The 21,013-nt window shown below is 41.6% G+C and overlaps 1 protein-coding gene across 3 annotated transcripts in view; it reads left to right on the forward strand.

Moving 5' to 3' along the window:
• The first annotated feature begins 360 nt into the window (after positions 1-360).
• Positions 361-21,013, forward strand: part of STRBP (spermatid perinuclear RNA binding protein) — a 134,175-nt gene continuing 113,522 nt past the window's right edge. For 2 of the 3 annotated variants that reach the window (XM_035015855.1, XM_035015853.1), the window contains exon 1: positions 1,109-1,154. The gene's annotated coding sequence lies outside the window, so the exon portion shown is untranslated. Of the gene's footprint in view, positions 383-1,108; positions 1,155-21,013 lie in introns of those variants that run through there. The other variant, XM_035015854.1, reaches the window with a different exon arrangement.

Here is a 21,013-nt window from a genome sequence, read left to right on the forward strand (position 1 = left end):
GCACAGCACCTGGCATGCAGCAGATACTCAGTAAGGGGCCGAACTGGCTGGCAGAATGCTGTACCAAAAAAGTAAAACTTAATTTCTTCCTTAGCACTGCCCAGACAGGTGTTCAGCCAAAATCTGACACAACAACAATGAGGTCAGAGAGGTCCTGGCCTCAAACTCAATCCCAGGTAGGTCCATTGGGTGGGAAAAGGAGAGGTGGTTGCTGATTAAGCTGCAACTTCTGTTCCGTGCCTGCTATGTGCTGAGAGAATTCACACCTATTGTCTTTTTGCATCTCTCCAACAGCTTCTAAATCGGAATTATTGTCCTAGTTTCCCTACCATAAAACTGACGATCAGAATGGTTCTCTAATTTGGTCAAGGTCACACAGCTGGTAAGTGTAGCAGGGGCGGAGGCTGGGAGAGAACCTCTTACCAAGTCAAAGCCCACTGGCCTCTCCGTCCTCCACCTGGGGAGGCGTTGAGCAGCCTACTCCGCTGCTTAGCCTCTGGGGCTGGGGGGGGGGCCACTCTCCACTGGGGCGCGGGGCCGGAGAGGCCGGCTCGCAGTGGCATCCGGGAGCCGCTCCCAGATTCGGAAGTTACGAAGTTTCCGTGCATTTCGCTTGCCTCTCTGCGCAGCTCGTCCCCGCTCCGCAGCAGTTACGCTGTTAGCGCAGCGGGGCTCAGGTGCTGCAGCGGGCGGGGGCCCGGCGCCGGGAGAAAGGCGGGGACGCAGCTTACGTAAGCGTCCGCTCGCAGGTGCATGCGGCCTCCACCAGCGTGTGGTCCCTGCGCGCTCCCAGGTGCGCAGTTGGCGCAGGCGGCGGCGCGGCCCGGCGCCGGCGGGCGCCGGCCGGCGCTCTCAGGTACGGCAGAGCGCGCGTGGAGGGGGCGCGCGGCGAGCGAGGGGGCGGGCTTTCCGTTCCCCAGCAGCCGCGGGCCCGCCCCCCGTATCGGCCAATGGGCGCGCTGGGCGGTGTCACGTGCTCGCCGCCGCCGCCGCCGCCGCCGCCGAAGCGGAGACCGGAGCCGCGAGCGCCACCAGGGCAGCAGCCGCCGCAGCCGCCGCCGCTGGGCTGAGGAGCCGGAGACGCGGGCGGACGAGGTGGCGGCGGCGGCGGAGCGGGAGCGGGGACCGGGCGCGGGCAGAGCGCGGCGGTGCGGGTAGGCTGCGGCGGCGGGGTAGGCGCCTGCGCGGCGGGCCGTCCCGGGCGGGCGGCGGTTGAGGCGGCGGTTGAGGCGGTTGGCGGAGCCGGCCCGGGCCCCGCATTGTTTGTTGTGCGTCCTTAGCAGCGGCGGCGGCGGCCCCGGCGGCCCCGGCGGAGAACAGGGAGCAATCCCGGCCCCCGTGGCTCTGGCATTGTGGCCGCCGCTGCGGTGCCCCGGCCGCTTCGGGCAAGGGCAGCGGGCAGCCTTCCTCACCTTCGGGGGGACGGGGTCCCGGCCCCGAGTGAGGGGAGGGCGTGGGCAGCGTGGGGGGACCCGGCGCCCGGGGTCTCGGTAGGATGGAGGGCGAGGGGCTCCGGGCAGGTGTTGGAGGACATTGGGGGCAGGGGCTGGGAGCGAGGCTTGGGGGGCTGGCGGAGGGTGTGGGCAGACTTGGGGGAGAATGAAGGGTGGAGGGATCCGGCCCAACGGAGCGGGAGGGCCTTCGGGCAGGTTCGGGGGCCCAGTGGGGCCAGGGCGAGTGCGAGAGGGATGGAGGACATTCAGGCGGGTGGGGGGCAGTCTGGGGGGGTTCGGGAGGGTGTGAGGGAGGCTTTGGGGAGGGTAGAGGCGAGCGTGATGGGAATGGAAGGAGGAAATTAGGGACTCGAGGGAGGAGTGGAAGAAGCGGATGTCCCGGTCGGGGCTGCGTGTTAGGGGCAGGGAGTGGGGGCAGATTTAAGGAAGGCCACCGGACAAATGTGAAGGGAAATGTGGAGGAAGATGTGCAGGTAGGGGGAAGTGTGGTGGGGAGAGAGGGACGGAGGTGTCTAGGGGTCGCTGGAGTGATGGTGAGGGAAATGGAGGTTTGCAGGGAGGTGTGTGTGAGGGTAGGCCCAGAGGCTTCAGGAGACCTGTGAAGGATGTGAGGACTGTGTCTGGTCAGGAGGTGTGTAGGGAAGACAAGAAGGAAGCAGGAGAGTGTTGAGGCTGGACACGTGGGACATGCGAAGGGAGGGCATGTTGTTGGAGGGGGGGAGAAGACAGGTGTCTCACTGGTGAGTGGTGCTCAGGGGAGAACAGTATGGGGGGGGGGGGGGAAGGTGATTGGAGCAGGGCCAGAGTTTGAGAGAAGTGAGGACAGTGGAGTAGGATGACGGGGATGGACAGGAGGTATGCAGGGTATTTAACGGGTAGCAGATGTGAGTGAAATGGAGAGTGTTCTTGTGGGAAGTATAGATGTAGGTAGGGGAAGTAAAAATGTAGGTGGGGAAGCAGCAAGATAGGAAACTTTGGGGTTGGGGAGACACTGCAGAGGACAGGTGGAGTGGAGTATGTGTGAGGTAGAGGGCCAAAGGTGTAGGGGGTGAGGGAAATGTTCTTGGAGTGGCAGGTGAAGTATGAAAACAGATGGAAGGAAATGTTTTGGGGGCAGAAGTGTGGAGGGAAGTTAGGGAGAAGAAGGGGTGGGGGGGTGGTATGTGTGTGAAGGGAAATCAGTAGAGGGAGGTAGGAGGGGATAGGTTGGAAGGGGAAGGATGCAGGTCTGGAGTACATACAGTGTGTAGAGGGAGGGAAGCATAGCTTGGGGGTGCTAGATTTTGTCTGGTAGAGAAGTGGATGGGCAGGAAAGAGAGGGAAGAATGGGGGGAAAACAGGATATTTTTGGGTAGAGGACGTAGAAGAATGCATAGTATATAATGGGGTAAAAGAAGGGCAAGGTAGGGAGGTGTGTGGATGTGTCTGTGACTAGAAAGGGATAGGTTGTGTATTGGATTGGGGCGGTGGTAGGGGAAGCACGTTGTCCAGGTTTAGGGGCAGGAAATGACTATTCAGGTTTGAGAGAGTTAGGAAAACAGGTTGCTTAAAAGAGAATGGAAGGAACAGGAGCAGGGTGCTGAAGAGTGGGGAGAGACTGGAAAACTTTGAGTCTTGAGAGATTAAAGGGGTTCAAAAATTTTAGGTCACTGGAAATAAAAGAGAAGGCAGAGTGCAGAAGTTGAAAAAACAAAAACCAAAACAAAACAAAAGAGAGGGGATTACATTCTGTATGTAGAACTGAAGAATGTGTGTAGTGTGTGTATGTGGATCCTGGAATGATATTAATGAAAAATGGAGGACATTAAACCCTGTACATATTTGGAAGTTCATGCCTTTAGGATCAGAAAAATCAAGAAGCCCGATTTTAGTTCCAGAACTCTGTGAATGGGGAAGGGGTAAGGGAGAGCTGAGTAGTACACACTCCCAAGTTTGGAGGAGGTATGTGGTGGGATATTGTCCTAGTGCATTGCACTGACAAATGTGCAGATGGAAGAGCCATACAGGGTTGTGTGGAGTGCACCACAAGTGAATAGAAATAGGATTGCAGCAGGTGCAGGGCAGATGCCTTTGTGAAGATAACTGCGAGAGAGCAGGGCCCAGTGTCTGTAGCATTCGAAGGCTGTATCAGGGAGGAAGGGATACCTTGGTGCAGTGTCTCAGCTACCCTGGTGCTTTCTGGGTAATGGGGCAGTTTTCAGGCTTTGAGTGATGTAATATCTGAGTCCCATGCTAGAGGCAGACAGAGGTAATGTACATCCAGCTCCTAAAAGTGGCAGGAATGGAGATCTGCGATTCTTTAACTCTCTTTCAAGGTTGCAAATAACTGATCCTAGGTTGTTGGCTTTTTCTGCCAAATAGTTCAAGTAAAATTTGGTTGGAGGCTTTTGGATTTTCTGGTATTTTGATTTGAGTTAGTGAGTGTAGTGTTAGCTTTATTGAGGAAAGACTTTTGGGGTTGTGTGGACATACAGCCAATCAGCTTGCCAGACACAGGAAATAACCTTCAGGGGTTTGAGCACAGATATTTCAGTGCAGGTCTCATTCAGTGTTCTGTGGCTTGTGTTAGATTCTTTGGGATTTGGAAGGATTAAGGAAACTGCTTTGAGACTGCCTTAGTAAGCAGGGTTTTCTAGAATCTTGGAAAAACGATTTCCCTTTTGACAGTTGAAAATTCAGTCTTGTCAGATTTTGCAAAAAAATTATTTCATCATGTTGCAGAAATAACTTCAATTATCACTTTGTGGGTTTCATGTAGTGTGTAATGTAGTACCTAGTATGATTTCAAATAAAAGGTCTGCTTTGATACCTTGGGAAGCTTTCTGGTTTGATTAGTTTTCTCCTTTTGTCAGTTTAGGAAGTATCTTAATGCGGCCATTGTAAGTTCAAATAATAAGTTTGAGTGGAAGTGGGAATCTTGCCTAAACATAATGAGGGCTTAGCAGAACAACACATTTTAAGTAATCTGAATCTGTAAATATAAATATTTAAAAAATAAACTGGGAGCTAATCATTTTTAAAATCCAAATTTAGGGGCTCCCGGGTGGCTCAGATGGTTAAGCATCTGCCTTTGGCTCAGGTCATGATCCCAGGGTCCTGGGATGGAGCCCCACGTCGGGCTCCCCGCTTAGTGGGGAGCCTTCTTGTTCCTCTCCCTCTGCCATTCCCTCCACTTGTGCTCTCTGGCTCTCTCTGTCAAATAAATAAATAAAATCTTAAAAAAAAAAAAATCCAGATTTAAAGTGCATCATGAAGGCAACAAAATAATGTTCTGAAGGCATTGCTATAAGATTTTATTTTGGAGGGAAAGGTTTTTCAAGCATAATATGCCTTTCATCGAAATTCTTTGCAGTATTTTGAGATTTGATATACGTGTAGGGTATGTTATAAGGAGCATGTTTGGCCCCTTTGGCTCCCTGGCAGAGAATTTGAGCAGTAGGATATAAGATGAATAGAGTGACCTTTGAAAATTCTCTCCAATATGGCTATTGTTTCCTCCTTGCATTTTTTAAGTCTATTGTGTTAGTTCATTTTATTGATTTGGGGCAAGCAGTATTTTCTTGCTCAGAATATTCAATTCTGGCACAGTGTTCTGATTATATGTATTGTTCCGTGAAGTTCTATGGTTTGTGATAGTTAGTAGGCACTTGAAAATATTGTCCTAAGTTTATGAACCAAGGAAAGCAGGTTATTTAGACTTTGTAGGCTAAATAATTGGGTCTGGTTTTATTTTCACTGGTGACTTGCTGGACAAGATACTTAATCCCTTTGTGCTTGTTTTCCTCCAGAAACTTGACTCTGTCTACCTCCCATGAGAATTGAGATGGTTTATATAAAACAAGTATAAGTCTTTCAGGAAGATTAGAACTATGTAAATATGGGGATAGGTGTTATTTCCTTAACTCCTTTTTTCTTTTTATTTTGGTCAAATAATAATTGGTGCTTCAGAATATGGCAGTAGGTGGGTTAATTTGTAGTGAGAAACTTGGATAGAGATGAAGCTTCTCTGAATGTCAGAGATGTCTGCAAATTGAAGTTTGTTCATTCTTTGCTCTACTGTCTCCTTATCTTTTCTGGCTCATTTCTGTAGTTGAGTGTTGGTGCCGATTTGAATTCTTGAGTATGAGCAGAAGATTGTGACATTCTGCATTGTGGCTATAGCCTGACATCGCTTCTAAGCATGATTTTCCAGAGATGAGCACTTCTCTCACTCAGTGAATTCACTTCCTAAATCAGGAATAATAAATACATTTTCTTGTGTATTTTGCAGAAAATCAACTAATTCTAAGTGACTTGAACAGAAAAATAGAGCTATCCCTCTTCTAGTGGCATTAAACTTCCTCCTTTAGATTTATTGAATACTTTTTCCTTTTTTAAATTTTAGTTCTCAAATACCCATCCTTTTGACATTTCCAAGCCTATTGAAAGGTTATGCGCTGTTTGAGGAGGAATGATATTTAAATGCTTTTAAAATGTTTATTAGTTGTAAAAAGCCTCTAGATGCTGGTTATGATTGACATTGCAAAAATGTAAATAGTAAGACATTTTAGACATTAATTTGCTTGAGCTTGGTAATACCCAGCCCTGATAGTCGTCTTTTGTGCTAGCTGATCTTTTTTTTTCCTTTTGAAGATTTTATTTTATTTTAAAGATTTATTTATTTTGGGGGGGGAGGAACGGAAGGAAAGGGATAGAGAATCTCAGACTCCCAAGTGAGTGCGAAGCCCAACATGGGGCTCAGTCTCAGGACCCTGAGATCATGACCTGAGCTAAAACCAAGAGTTGGATGCCCAACTGACCGAGCCAGTCAGGCTCCCCTTTAAAGATTTGATTTTTGGGGCACCTGGGTGTCTCAGTCGTTAGGTGTCTGGGATTGGGCCCTGCATCGGGCTCCTTGCTCAGTGGGAAGCCTGCTTCTCCCTCTCCCACTCCCCCTGCTGTTTTCCCTCTCTCGCTGTGTCTCTCTCTGTCAAATAAATAAATAAAATCTTAAAAAAAAAAAAGATTTGATTTTTAAGTAATCTCCATACCCAACATGGGGCTCAAACCCACAACCCCAAGATCAAGAGCCACTCGCTCCACCAGCTGAGCCAGCCAGGCGCCCAGCTGATCTATTCTTAATAGTTTACTCTCTTATATAACAAGTTTGGACCTCCATTACCCGTCTTACTGCTCTTACTGTTTTCATTTGTTTTGCATAGATCTTTTTATTGGAAAATTGGTTGTTTTTTAAAATTTGTTCAGCTGTAGAAAAAGTGTTTCTGACAGGTAATTATGAGAGGCTTCATAATCCAGTCTAATTTTAGAAAACTTTATGGGGAAATGTAAGTTAAATTTATATGTCAGTTAAAACAGAAAAGAATGAAGTGATGAGGCCAGATTAGTGGTGATATAAATATTTAAATGGTTTAAGCCTGAAAGATCTGCAAGTCTGTAACTTTTAGGTCTTGCATTGAATAATGAGGTAACCACATGACCTGATTTGTCACTTTCATGCCTAATTTGATGTATTTCTTGTTTTAAGGGTCCTTGAAATACATCATTTTTGAGAAGTATGGTGTCTGTCTCACAAAAGACATTCCATATATGTGTGTTGCTGAGTAAATGAATGCCATCCTAAATTTTAGTTATTTGATATTAAAATTCTCTTAACTTCTGACATAACTAACGCTGTGTCGAACATCTACTTTCTTGAGTTAACTTTAGCACAACTCGAAAGGGTATAGTTGATTATATCAATAATAAAATCACAGCCTTGCATTGTGTGACTTCATGGTTCATTTCCATTTGAAGAGTGAGAATTCTGCAGCAGGTTGTGTAATAAATTCTGAGGCGTTTCTGGGTCATGGATAAGATGTAGTTTCTTACTGCACCTGCAGAATTTCCTGTTCTTTGCAGTTTTCCAGGTACCAGGACTTTTCACGATACCCTATTAGGCAGATCAGCATTTTGTTAAAAATTGAATTTAACTATATTAATACTATTGACGTAAGGCAAATAGTAATTGTCCTGAAAGACCCTGTTTAGATTTTTTTTTTAAATTATGCTTACCTGTCCTACCAGTTTAATTCAACATGCATTGACTTTTGGCTCAAAGGCACGTTTTGTGCCAGACCTAAGATTTCTTAGTAGGGCTCTATAATACTGTTTTCAGTAAAGAATAGATCCTTCCCTAGATAGATTGGCCCTTAATGTGCAAATGGAGTCTATAACTTTGGTTACCTAGGTAGTGACCTGGTAAAGAGGTGGTTTGTTTCTAACAGTTAAGATGGAGGCAGTTTATTCTTACGATGTTTATAATTCCAAGTAAATATAAAACTCAGGGGTACCTGAGTGGCTCAGTCGTTAAGCGTCTGCCTTCGGCTCAGGCCATGATCCCAGGGTCCTGGGATTGAGCCCCGCATCGGGCTCCCTGCTCGGCAGAAAGCCGCTTCTCCCTCTCCCACTCCCCCTGCTTCTCCCTCTCCCACTCCCCCTGCTGTGTTCCCTCTCTCGCTGTGTCTCTTTCTGTCAAATAAATAAATAAAATCTTTAAAAAAAAAAACCCTCAAACATTGCATCTAATCATAGGATTTTGTACAACTTAGACAAACTACATTTTTACATAATGAAGTATAGGGTGCTGGGTAGCTCTTGTCTTAACTCTGGACAATTCAGTTTTAGTTAGCAAAGCTAGTGAACTAGAGAGGAAAGGTGTTACAATTTTGATAATATAGGTTAGCAGCTGGAGAGAATAACATTTGGAACCCTTGTTATGTATATTTTCAGTTGTTTTTGAAGCAAGCTCTAAATAAACTTTTAATGCCAAGGTTAGTATGGAAGAACAGATATCAAACATATTAGTGATGAGGCTTTTAAAAAGATGGTATCTTAAAGATAATTATTAACTGTGATGCTCTTTGATATGCCAGCTTTGTGGTAAATGTTGTGGAGTTATACAAAATTGGCTTTTGAGGGGCACGTGGCTGGCTTAGTGGATAGAGCATGTGACTCTTGATCGCAGGGTTGTTAAGTTCCAGCCCCATGTTGGGTGTATTATTGTTTGGTAGTGTTCTTTATTTCCAGCGCTCAGGGTTCACATACCTGGACTTTGGTCCCTGTGGGAGTATAATGTGGGTGAACAGGAGAGTGTTACGTTTAGAGAAATAGAGGCACAGAGTTGACTCTAGAGCAGAGATAGGCAGACTTTCAGAACACCCTTTCAGAGGTTCCTGTTGGTTCCCAAATTTGGCCAGGAAGGTTGATGGCTGGGCAAATTTGAAATCTTCTTTTAGTCAAGTCTTTTCAAGGACTGCCTGCAGTTATGTGTGGCCTTCCTAGGAAATTTGGGGCCCCAGGATGATGCAGTAGTAATGAATTTGAAGAAAAGGGCTAGCACTAGGTTATTGCTAGAGATGATCCTTTGTGCAACCTTGACTGCTGTATTGGGTAGTACAATGTTGTTGACACCAGAAGACTTGGCTTTGAGGTCTGATCCTGTTATTTACTAGTTGTAGTTCTCTCTCCTCATGTATAAAATTGGAATAAAACCCCTAAATTACAGTTACAGTGAGGATTAAAGAAGAAAAGAAAACTGTTTGTAAGCTCTGAAGCACATAACATTTTTTTTTGAAGGGAGGACTGAAGAAGAAATTAAGGGCACACTTTGTAGTAATGAGAAAAATTTGACTCAGAAGCACCTGGATTTTTATTTTTTTTACCATGGCATGTTCAAATGTACATGAAAGAGAACAAACAGTACAATGAACTTTCATGTACCCGTCAACTAGCTTCAACAATTACCAGTATTTTGCTGCTTTTGTTTCATCTACCCCTCACTCACAATTACTTTCTGTTGTTTTTGTTGGAATATTTACAGTAAATCTTAGACATCATATACTTTCATCCATAAATACTTCAGTATGTATTTCTAATAGATAGGAACCTAAAAAAAGATATAACCACAAAAATCTAAACTGTCTAAAGTAACTATAATTCCTTATCTAATGCTCAGGAGGAGCTGGATTTGAAACATAGCTCTACCACTCACCAGCTTTGTGTGTTAATCAAATTACTTGCTCTCTCTGAGCTTCTGGTTCCTTATCTGTAACATAAAGATAATACCTCATGAAGTTATTTTGAGCTTAAATGAAATAACATATAAAAGGCCTAACATGAATGTTAGTAAATCGCCCAGCCTCTCTTCTGAGCTTCCTATGGCATGTGAATTGGATTATGGGCTGCCCTCCTTCCTTCTTTAGTATCACAAAGAATAATAGTGCTCTGGAATTACTGCCCACTAAGCTAGTGAAATTTCTCTTCATTGGGCTGTTTGACTCTTCTGGTGAAATTCTATAGCAGTTGAAATCATGTCTGTTCTTCCCCTCTCTTCTGCAACATTATTATTCTCCTGTCTAGTGGCTCATTCTAGTCAGCATACACATGCTGTTATTTCATCTGTTTTTTTTAAACAACCCTTTCTTGACCATGCTGTTTCTTGTAGATGCAACGCAATTTCTCAACTTCTTGAAAAAGTTGTTTCTACTCATCTTCAGTTCTGTTCTCTCCTGAACCTACAATAATGAGACTTTCAACCTAATTACTCTACTGAAACTGCTCTTGTCGAAACCACCAAGTTTCTTACTTCACCCATTAGCAGCGTTTGGTGCAGTGGATGTCTCCTTCCTTGAAATACTTTCTGCTCTGGTTTCTGGGATACCATATTCTGTTGGTTTTCCTTCTATCTCCTTGGCTTTTCCCGTGTTGGGTCTTCTTCATAACTACTAACCTCTTAATATTGGACCACCTGGGATCTCTGCTCTTTATTCTCATTCCCCTGGTGATTTCGTCCAATCTTATGGCTTTAATACTGTGTATATGCTGATGATTCTCAAATTCTTATCTCTGAAACTCCAGACTTGTATGTCCTACTGCCTGTATTGACACCTCCACTTACATATTTTACTGGCATCTCAAACTAAACTTGTTGCAAACCAAACTCCTGATCTTTACCCTGCCCCCTCTTTCATCCGCCCCTCTTGTGGTATTCCATGTTTGAGTAAATAGCAACTTTCTCCATCTTTCTAGTTGCTCAGGCCAAAAGAGTTGTCCTTGACTCTCTCTCACATGCTTCATCTGACCCATCAGGAAATCTTGCCAGTTCTACCTTCAAAATATAGCCAGATTCTGACCGTTTTTCATCACCTCTACTGATTTAAGTTTACATCAGTTTTTTGAATTATTGCAGTAGCCCTTTTTCCTCTTGCCCCTTCATATTCTGTTCTCAATACCATAGCAAGAATGATCCTTTTAAAAAGGTAAGTCAGATTTTGTCTCTTTCTGGTCAGAACCCTTTGGTGATTCCCTGTCTTGCTCGGAATAAAAAGCTAAGTCCTGTGAAGGTCTTATGTGCTCAGATACCCTTTTCTTTCCTCTCACCTCATCTCTTACTTTTTGCTTATTCCATTCTGGCCTAGTGGCCTTCTTGCTGTTTCTTTGATGTGCCAGGCATATATTCCTGTCTTAGGTCCTTTGCACTTGCTGTTTGCCCTGCCTAGAATGCTGTTACTCAGATATATGATTGCTGCATCTTTGTCAGGTCTTTGTGCATATCTGCCCTTTCTGGTGAAGCCTTCCCTTTCTACCCTGTTAAAATGGCAGCTCCTCCATTTCTGGCCCTCCCCAGCCTTCCTTTTCCATCTTCTTTTTCTCATTACCACTTAAACCATTTAACTTATATTTTACTTATTTTGTGTATTGCCCTTTTACCTTTACTGGAGTAAGAGCTCCATAAAGGTAAGGATTAATATTGGTTTTGTATTCTGTAGATTCTAAGCATCTAGAACAGTGCCTGGCACTAAGTAGGTCGTTGACTGAATTATTCTTTTATTAGTTGTAGTCTGTTATTTGGTAAAGGTGCTATAGTTGGAATTTCAGTTTTTCCTATGGAATACTATGTACCTTGAAGTCTTTATGATGTGTTTTTCTTCTTAATGAGTATCCTTTCATAGGACTGCTGTTGGTTTTATTATTAATTCATCATAATTTTGAATATTATGCACTGCTAGTTGGGTGGGGAGGATACAAGAATAAAGTATACATAGACCCTGACCTTTAAGAGCGTAGGATAGATGATGGTGTGTGTGTGTGTGTGTGTGTGTGTTTTAAAGGTAAGACCTTAGATAAAATGGTCCAGGAATTCAGAAGAGCAAGAAATTATTTCTAGCTAAGGGAGATAAGGGAGAGACTTTAGAGAGGATGTGATATGTACATCTATACTGAGCCACGGAAAACAAGTAGGATTAGATGAGAAAATAGGGAAGAGAATTACATATGGAGGAAACTGCGTTAGCAAAATAATGCTCAAGGTTTTTTTTGAGAAAGAATAAGTGGTTCAGTAGTTAAAGGTGAGGGAATATCAAAGGAATTGGTAAGAGCGTTAAGTTTGGAGAAGAATGTTGGAGCCAGGGATGGAAGGCCTTGAATGCAAGGGTGAGGAACTCAAGACTTTACTTTGTTGACAGTGAGGCTTCAGTGAAAGGTTTTTGAGCAAGAGTGGAGGGATGGTATTATTAGGGCTATATTTATGAATTTGATAACTTTATGTGAAAAGAGAGGCTGAAATGCATACATTGATTATGACGCTGTTGTACTAGTTTGAAGGAAAAAAGGGCTAAAAGTAGTGGAAAGGGTATAGAAGGGATGCCTTGAAACTGGTGAAACTTGGTAACTGGTTGTGAGGGCTGAGTGACAAGTCTACGAGTTTTAAGCCCGGTTGATTGGCCGGCTAGGGTGCCCTGAAGAGAAGTAGGGAATCCAACAGAAGTGGCATCAGGAGGCAAGTTTAGTTTAGTTTCGGTATTGAGTTTGCCAGTGTGGTGGTGACATTCAGGTGATGATTGTTTTGATAAAAAAGAAAATTAGGAATGTTTAGAAAGGATGTGCATCTGTGGCTTTATGCTTTCATTTTGATACTAACTGCCAGAAAGAGAAGCCTTGATTTTGAATCTGTTACTGAGGTCTGAATCTAGATAATTGATTTGGAAAACTTCTGATAAGGCATCCAGACTTCTTTTGATTTGTAAGTGTCTCCACTTGTTTCACTAAGTTTGTTAGATAAGTTGCTCTAGGTTGTAAAGCACTTCATGTATTCTCAGCAGTTTGTTACAACTTAGATGTCATCCTTTGAGCTTTCCTTTACTGCTTCATGGGCTTTGGGTATCTAAACTGTGTCTGTCCCATCCTTTTGCAAACAACAGATGAGGGGCACCTGGGTGGCTCAGTTGGTTAAGCATCTGTTTTTGGCTCGGGTCATGATCCCAGGGTCCTGGGATCCAGCCCACATCTGGCTCCCTGCTCAGTGGGGAGCCTGCTTCTCCCTCTCCTTCTGCCCCCCTCCCTCTCCCTCCTCCCCCGCTGGTGTGCTCTCTCTCGCTCTGCTCTCTCTCAAATAAATAAAATATTAAAAAACAAAACAACAGATCAGAGTTCCCAACTAGTCACCTCCATCACTTTGTTGAGTTAACAGGTTTGCATGATCTTGCCAACCCTCGCCTCCTTACCCTAAGGATTTAGAAGCACATTGGAGGAAGGCAAGCCTTCCACTCTAATTAATGGTAGTTAAGGTGTTAGTTGCCAAAACATGTCCTTAACAACCTACACTTAACAAAATACCAGAAGATACTAGAGGATTTAGCTTCTCTTCTAGGCATAGTCAAGAACAGAATAAGATTCCTTTAGATTATAACCTTTTCAGAGGCTTGTAGCAGTTTTTAGTCTGAAGGTCATTTATAGGAAAAAAGACATATTTGCAAAATAATTTTGATTAATGTATATAATTTTTATTTATAGGCTATCTAATGATGCATTATATTTATATTTTTATACTTAATGCATTTTTAATAGTTGGATAAAAAGACATCATTGAGTTTATTATTTAAAAACTTGTAGTTCACCAGCTTGTTTTATCATGGTGACCTTGAGCTTACCACATTAGTCATCTCTGAATTAAGTCTTTTCCTTTGTGCTTAGATCATAATGTCAGTGAATAAGATTTTGGCCACTGTCATTATAGGATCTGTTTTTGTTTCCAGTAAATAGGAGTCAGTAGGACCCAATTACCCTGAAATGAGAAGATTTTCCTATATAGGATAACACATATTCAGCTCAGCGGACGTGTGGTGGCTTTTAGTTTGTCAGGTTTAGCATATATTGTAGTTAAACTTTTTTTTTTAATCTAGGTAATTTTATTTCACATAATTGGTTTGCCAAGAATATAAAGTATAGCATCTTGTGAGAAACCTTTGAGGTTCTTTTAGCCCTGCTTTGTTCTTTGACAGATGAAGAATTCAGGATATATCCTGAGTGGTTGAGGGACTTTTCCAGAATCACACAAATAGCTAGTGGCGTAGTTGGGGTGAGAGGTGGATTTCTCGACCTACAGGCTTGGGCTCCTTCCACTATGTCAGGCTGCTGCTTTAGAAATGTGGACCAGAAAACCTCGAATAAACTCAGTTTAACTGGTCACATTACTGGCATCTAATGATGTTCAGTAGGAATAATTATGGTACTTTTTTCCTCTTTCCCTCTGAAAATTAATTTTTTTTAAATTAACCATTTCAAACTGAAGAGTTCAGTGGCATTCAGTACATTCACATTGTCTAGGAACCACGACCCTCTCTGGTTCCAAAACATTCCCATCACTCCAAAGTGAATGAAACTCCTGACCCATTAAGCAGTTTGAAAAATTTTTAAGCAATTAAAATAAAAATCTTTAAACAATTAAAATAAAAGTCTTTTCTATGACGACGTTGACAATAGCAGGTTTCATATTAGTGGTCACTCCTAGTGCTTTGCTACCTGTCTCTGGTTTGCCAGTGAGAAATAAAGTGAATCCTCTTTATGTTAATTAGTAGTGGATGTATTACACTTACAAACAATGGCAACATTAAAAAAGAAAGTGTCAGACACATAATGATTAACAATACTAATAATAGGTATGCATTATGCATATTATCTCTGATCTTCACACTAGCCTTTTAAAGTAGTTGCTCTTGTTCAGAAAAGGAAATGGAGGCTTGGGGCACCTGGGTGGCTCTGCTCAGTCAGTTGAGTGTCTGAGGTCGTGATCCCAGGGCCCTGTGATTGAGCCCTACGTTGGGCTCCCAGCTCAGTGGAGATCCTGCTTCTCCCTCTACCCCTCTGCCTGCTCGTGCGCACGCTCGCTCGCTCTCAAATAAAATCTTAGGAAAAAAAAAAAAAAGAAAACGGAGGCTTGTTGAGTAAGTTTGGAATCACTTAATTGGTAAGTTTTGGACCTGGGATTCAAATCCATGTCTATTTGGTTCCAAGAGTTGGGTGTTCACTAAATTTGGGAGTAGACAGGCAAAAAGCAACAGATGGAAGGGGGACCTGGTACTCTTTTAGCAGGACAGTGTGTAGGAGAAGGGGGATTGAGTTTGCTGGTTGCAGTACAGCCACTTTCTCCTGACCACTTGTGATCTGTATTCCATATGAGAAAAGCAAAGTATGAAATAACCTTTGGAACTCTCTAATGGACATTATAAGCAATTAGAAGAAATTGTAGCTTCTGAGATTTTGTGTTTTGAAATTCTTTCTTTCCCTGCTCATTTTAAAATCATAAGTTAATTTGCTGAGTAGTTAATAGTAGTCTTAACAGTATCGGAACTTGATTGATTTCCCATTTTAAGATACTTTTAAGAAGTATCTTAGATAAGATACTTCACTTTCAATGAAGAATAACTCAAATTGTGTGTGTTGAAGGGTTTTGTAATTATACTTTTGCCCCAATTAAGAAAACCCTTCCTTTTAGCTTTTTTAAAGTTTGAAAGAACTTTAATAGGCCAGTTTTCAGTCTTTCTTCTTAAAGTGGCTAGTAAGTCACCTAGTAAACCTTGTCATTTTTCTTTTTTTCTCCTTCCTTTTTTTTAAGCTTTTATTTTTTAAGTAATCTGTACACCCAGTCTGGTGCTCAAACCCACAACCCCGAGATTAAGAGTCACATGCTCTACCGACTGAGCCAGTCAGGCGCCCCCCTTGCCATATTTCTACTGTGGTTTTTTTTTTTTTTAATTTTTTTTTTTTTTTAAGATTTTATTTATTTGACAGAGAAAGACACAGCGAGAGAGGGAACACAAACGGGGAGTGGGAGAGGGAGAAGCAGACTCCCCGCTGAGCAGGGAGCCGGATGCGGGACTCTATCCAGGGACTCCAGGATCATGACCTGAGCCGAAGGCAGTCGCTTAACCAACTGAGCCACCCAGGCGCCCTCTACTGTGTTTTGAATGACTAACTTCTCCTGGAGTAATTTGCTTCACTATGCTAGGTTAGGCTAAAAGGGATGGTAATGTAAAAGATAGCTTCCTGGCTACTTAGACAAAAGAGATTGATTTTTAAAGGTTTTTTATTTATTTATTTGACAGAGCACAAGCAGGGGTAGCAGCAGAGGGAGAGGGAGAAGCAGGCTCCCTGCTGAGCAAGAAGCCCATGTGGGGCTCTATCCCAGGACCCTGAGATCCTGACCTGAGCTGAAGGCAGTTGCTTAACCAACTGAGCCACCCAGGCGTCCTGACAAAAGAGATTTTTTTTTTTAGATTCTGTGAGAATAGCAGGAATGTAAGCTATACAGCAGCCATTTGAAATGTCCTGAGTTTAAGTGTGTTGATAGTTATCCAAAGAAGTATAGATTTTTGACAGTGACCTTGTGACTTTTGCTAATATCTAAATAGTAGGTACTTCCATAAATGGATTTCAGGCTTTTAAAAATTTTATTTAAAAATTTTAAAATGCCCTTGTAACTTGACTCAAACATTACACATTATTTTTCTGTTTTGACCTAGAGATGAGGTTTTATTCGCTCTGGAACCAGCCAAAATATGTTGTAAAGAACACAGGCCTTGGAGTTGGTCAGATTTATTTTCAAATCCTTTCTCTGCCACTTACTACATGTAAGACCTTCTTTCACCTTTTAAAAATGAATATAATATCTGACAATTGTGTAGAATAGGATTAGAAGGTAATGTCTCACAGGGCTCAGCACAGTGTCTGGCACATACTAATAAATCGTGTTCAGTTTGTAGCTGTTGCAGGAAGAAGTCTTAAATTTTGGTAGCCTAGACAAATATCAGTGTATGCAAATAGGGTAAAACCTTGTCTCCTAATGTACACTGTCCTGCAATCAATACATTTCTTCTTGGATTTTTTGTTTCTTTGTGTGTGTTGAAGTGCCATGTGTCAGTTTTCAGTAGTTCCTGTAGCTTGCTCTCCTTTTCTCAGAAATGCTTGGCAAAGATCTCCATTGATTATTGTATAATTTGCCTCAAAGACTAGATGGTGCTTCCTATAGAGGTTAATGATGAGGCATTTGCTTCCCATAGCAATCCTTCAGTTAGGTATTCCTGTGCTGCATGCTAACAGGTTCTTACCACCTTCAGAGATGTCTGCTGGCAGAATGCCCAAGCTTTTGTCAAAGAAGGAAGCTCTGGTTGCCTGGAATGAAAGGAGTACAGAGTGCCTGCTTAGTGTTTATAGTATATTTTATGATAATTATTAATATTAAAGCATGAAGAGTTATATCCTGGTCTATAAATTTTACTCATTACTTCCCCATTATTTGTATCGCTTCTCTTATTCTGTTCAGAAAAGGATACAGAGGACCTTTTTACTCTAAAACTGTGGGGTTGAAGTTGTGATGAATCATAATCCAAGAATATTAGCTATGGAGGGGACTTTGGAGATCAGTTAGACTAACCCTCTTATCTTGTAGATGAGAAAACTGGCTGTGAGAAGTTGTGACTTGCTCAAGGACACAATAAGCGACAGGTTTGATTTCCAGTCTAGGGTTATGAAGCTAACCTGGTAGAGTGGAGAGAGCACTGGACTTTGGAGTCACACAGTCCTGGTTCTGAGTCCCGATTCCACCATTTATTAACTGTGTGACCTTTGACAAGTACGTCTGAGTCTCTTTGCTGCTCTGTTATATGTTTGCAGGTTGTGAGGATTTGAGATAATGTAAGTAAAGTGTAGTGCCTGGCATATGTTACGGGCTCAGTAAATGCTGTCTGTTATGTTGTACTGTTTTTCTTGATTACTTAAAACAGGTCATATGGCTAAGTGATTATTCTTTATGAAATGGGAATCAATGAGAACGGTTGATGTTTTTGCCAAATCCTTTCACTGAAAATCTAAGTAGTTGTTCATTGTAGGAGGACTGCTTACTGCAAAACGGGTGCAAAACATTCATCAAGAGCTTAGTGAATACTGCTCCAAGTTGTACAGTGTTGACATGGTTCTTTTCTGGGAAATTTTTGCATTTCTCAAGTGAAACGGAGCTAGTGTGAGGAACATCCAAATCAGCGTAAATTTAGTTAGGCCAGCCTAACCCAGTAATTTTAAACTCAGTAGTACTTTATACTCTTCAAAAATTATTGAGGACCCCAAAGATCCCTTGTTTATGTGTTCTATCTGTTGATATTTGGATTTTTAGAAATTAGATAAAATTTACATATTTGTTCATTTAAAAATAGTAACCATTGTATGTTAATACAAATTATATACAAATATGTGTATAAATATATATTTTAAGATTTTAGGTTTCTAATTTTTTGTTTCAAATTATAAAAGTGTAGTACATGTCAATTAAAATAATATAGAATCAAAGTAAAAATGAAATTATTTCATTCCTGTCATACACACATTCCACCCCTGCAGTCAACAATTTAGCATGTATTCTTTCATAACTATTTTTATGCAGTTATAAATTCTCTCTCTCTTTCATACTGCAGATGTTGTTTGGTGACCTACTTTAAAAAAAAAAGTTGTATATATTTTGGACGTACAACATGATGTTTTGATATACACACACCTAGTGAATGGTTACAACAGTCAACCTAATTAACATCTCCATTTCTCATGTAGTTACGTGTGTGTGTGTTGGGGGGAGGTGAAAGCACCTAAAATCTACTCCGATTAAATTTCCAGTATCCATACAGTATTATTAACTATAGCTATCATGGTTTACAGTAGATGTCTAGACTTACTCATCCTACATAAGTACAACTATGCCCATTGACTAGTATCTACCTATTTCACCCACTTCCTACAAATGATAGGTTTTTTATGTAAAATAACTTTTTCTTTTTTCTAAAGATTTTATTTATTTGACAGAGAGAGAACAAAAGCAGGGGGAGTGGCAGGGAGAGGGAGAAGCAGACTCCCCGCTGAGCAGGGAGCCGGATGCGGGACTCGATCCCGGGACTCCAGGATCATGACCTGAGCCGAAGGCAGTCGCTCAACCAACTGAGCCACCCAGGCGCCCGTAAAATAACTTTTCAACAACAAAAAAATTTAGTGAGATGAGTGGCATTGCTTTACATTTTTGTAAATCTCATTAATGTGTAGATTAATAGAAGACAGCTGGGTTCTGATAACTGCTGCTGCATTTAGCCTGTTGGGTTATTTTGTTCTGGTTGAAGTGTATAAAGAAGAAAATTAGGCTTCACAAGATTTGCAGTTGGAAAAGGGGAGGAGTATTTTAATAGCCTTTTCAGATAATTGTGGATATTCTTTGATACTATCTGAAAACTTGACAAATGGTAGTTTCTTGAAGGAATCTGAAGCCAGATCAGTGAACTTTTCATATTCTGTTACATTAAAATCCAATAGTCTGTTGCATTTCGAATGGATCTTTTATCCATACATGATTTCATAATATCTTGTGTTGGTCATTTGGAAAGTGTTGGTTCACTGAATTATGTTGAGCTTCCAAATGTGACACATTTCATTATATATCTCTACACATTATGTAGTCTTTGGAAAGCTACATTCATGAGAGGGAGTTAAAAAGGCACATAATGCCTTACTACTACTTTGAAAATACTTTTGGCTTTGTATGCCCCTGAAGGGGTCCTGTATACCCCTAGAGGGCCTGGGTCACAATTTGAGAACCATGGAATTAGATTAACTAAAGGTTAACTGACTAAAGGTAATGAGCAGGCTTGCAAATTGCAGCTTTAATAATGGATAATCTGGAAATTTTAATGGATTTAATGGATTGTTGTACAAACCCTAGTCTTAGAAACCATCTTATTCTTTGTTTTGAAATGCAGTGAATTGGCCACTGAACATTTTAGTGCTTTTTACAGACAAGGCATTATGTTGAGGTGCTACCAAAGATACACATTATGAAAAAGGATTCCTTTTCAGTAGTTTACAGTCTAGCTGGAGAGGTAAGACATACTTTCATGAAAAGATAACAATACAGTGTTCTCTGGTAACAAGTGCGACATACAGTGCTGGGTAGAATGAGTTTTAAATAGGTGGAGAGAGGAGGCCATTGTCTTTATGGAAGAAAACTGCAGTGCTTGTTCAGATAGTCATTACGTCAGTTAGGCTAGACTGGAAAATGCATATAGAATAATTAAGCTAGGCTTGTAAAATTAAGTTGCAGTTTATATTTCTATTCTTACATTGTTGTCCTGTTTTTGTAGGATTGTATGGTTTCCAGTATTTTTTAGAGATTATTTGCTTTCTTTTTTTAGACTAATTCACTGTGTTGTGGGTAGGATAGATCTATCAAACATCTATCAAAATGTTATCACTATTTGGTAGATAAGAAAATCTGCCAAGAACACATACATATGAGTAATACGTTATTTGTACATATTAGAATATGTGTATATATGCTCAAAATAGAATAAAAAATTGATCCTTTTCTTTAGGGAAAAACATATACAAATATATATACAGAGTGTAAATATCTCCACTCAAGACTTTGTAGAAATATTTTAATGCTCCCTAAAGTACCTGTGTATACTTTGTGCTTGGTTGTTCCCTTATTGGATTGTTATAGAGATTTTTTTTTTTAAAGATTTTATTTTTTTATTTGAGAGAGAGGGAGTACAAGCAGAGGGAATGGCAGAGGGAGAGGAAGAAGCAGGCTCCCTGCATAGCAGGGACCCTGATGTGGGGCTCGATTCCAGGACCCTGGGATCATGATCTGAGCTGAAGGCAGACACCCAACGAACTGAGCCACCCAGGTGCCCCTGTTATAAAGATTTTTAAAAAAAATTTATAAAGTGCCTAGTGCTAGAAGGCACTCATGGTAGCTATTGTTACTGTTGTTGCTGTTGTTACAGCCTGTTCAACTCTGAATTATCTCTAATGTACCAGTTTGATAAGACATTTAACTTCTTAGTCCATTTCTGACATCCATTTGTTAAATGGTAGTAATTCAACTGTTCTGGTCTCCATGTGTGGAGTGCTTCTTACTGTGTTTTAGGCACTGTGCTAGGTGCTTTACATGCATTGCCTCTTTAGATCTTTGCAACGGTTTCACTATGAGGTGAGTAATGATGTTTCCATTTTATAATGGGAAAAGTGAGGCTGGCAATGGTTAGTTGTTCAAGGTTCTTACTAGTTAAATTGTATAGCTGGGATTTGAACCCTCATCTGTCTCCAAGGTGTTATTTTTTACCTTTCCATTTGGGCAGTAAGTTAATATTTTTGGAATATTTAGCTACTTTTCAAAGGACAGGGTGTGTGTGTGTGTGTGTGTGTGTGTG

The sequence above is a fragment of the Mirounga leonina genome, unplaced genomic scaffold (assembly GCF_011800145.1).
Source record: "Mirounga leonina isolate KUSES-001 unplaced genomic scaffold, KU_Mleo_1.0 Mir_170, whole genome shotgun sequence".
Lineage (NCBI taxonomy): Eukaryota > Metazoa > Chordata > Mammalia > Carnivora > Phocidae > Mirounga > Mirounga leonina.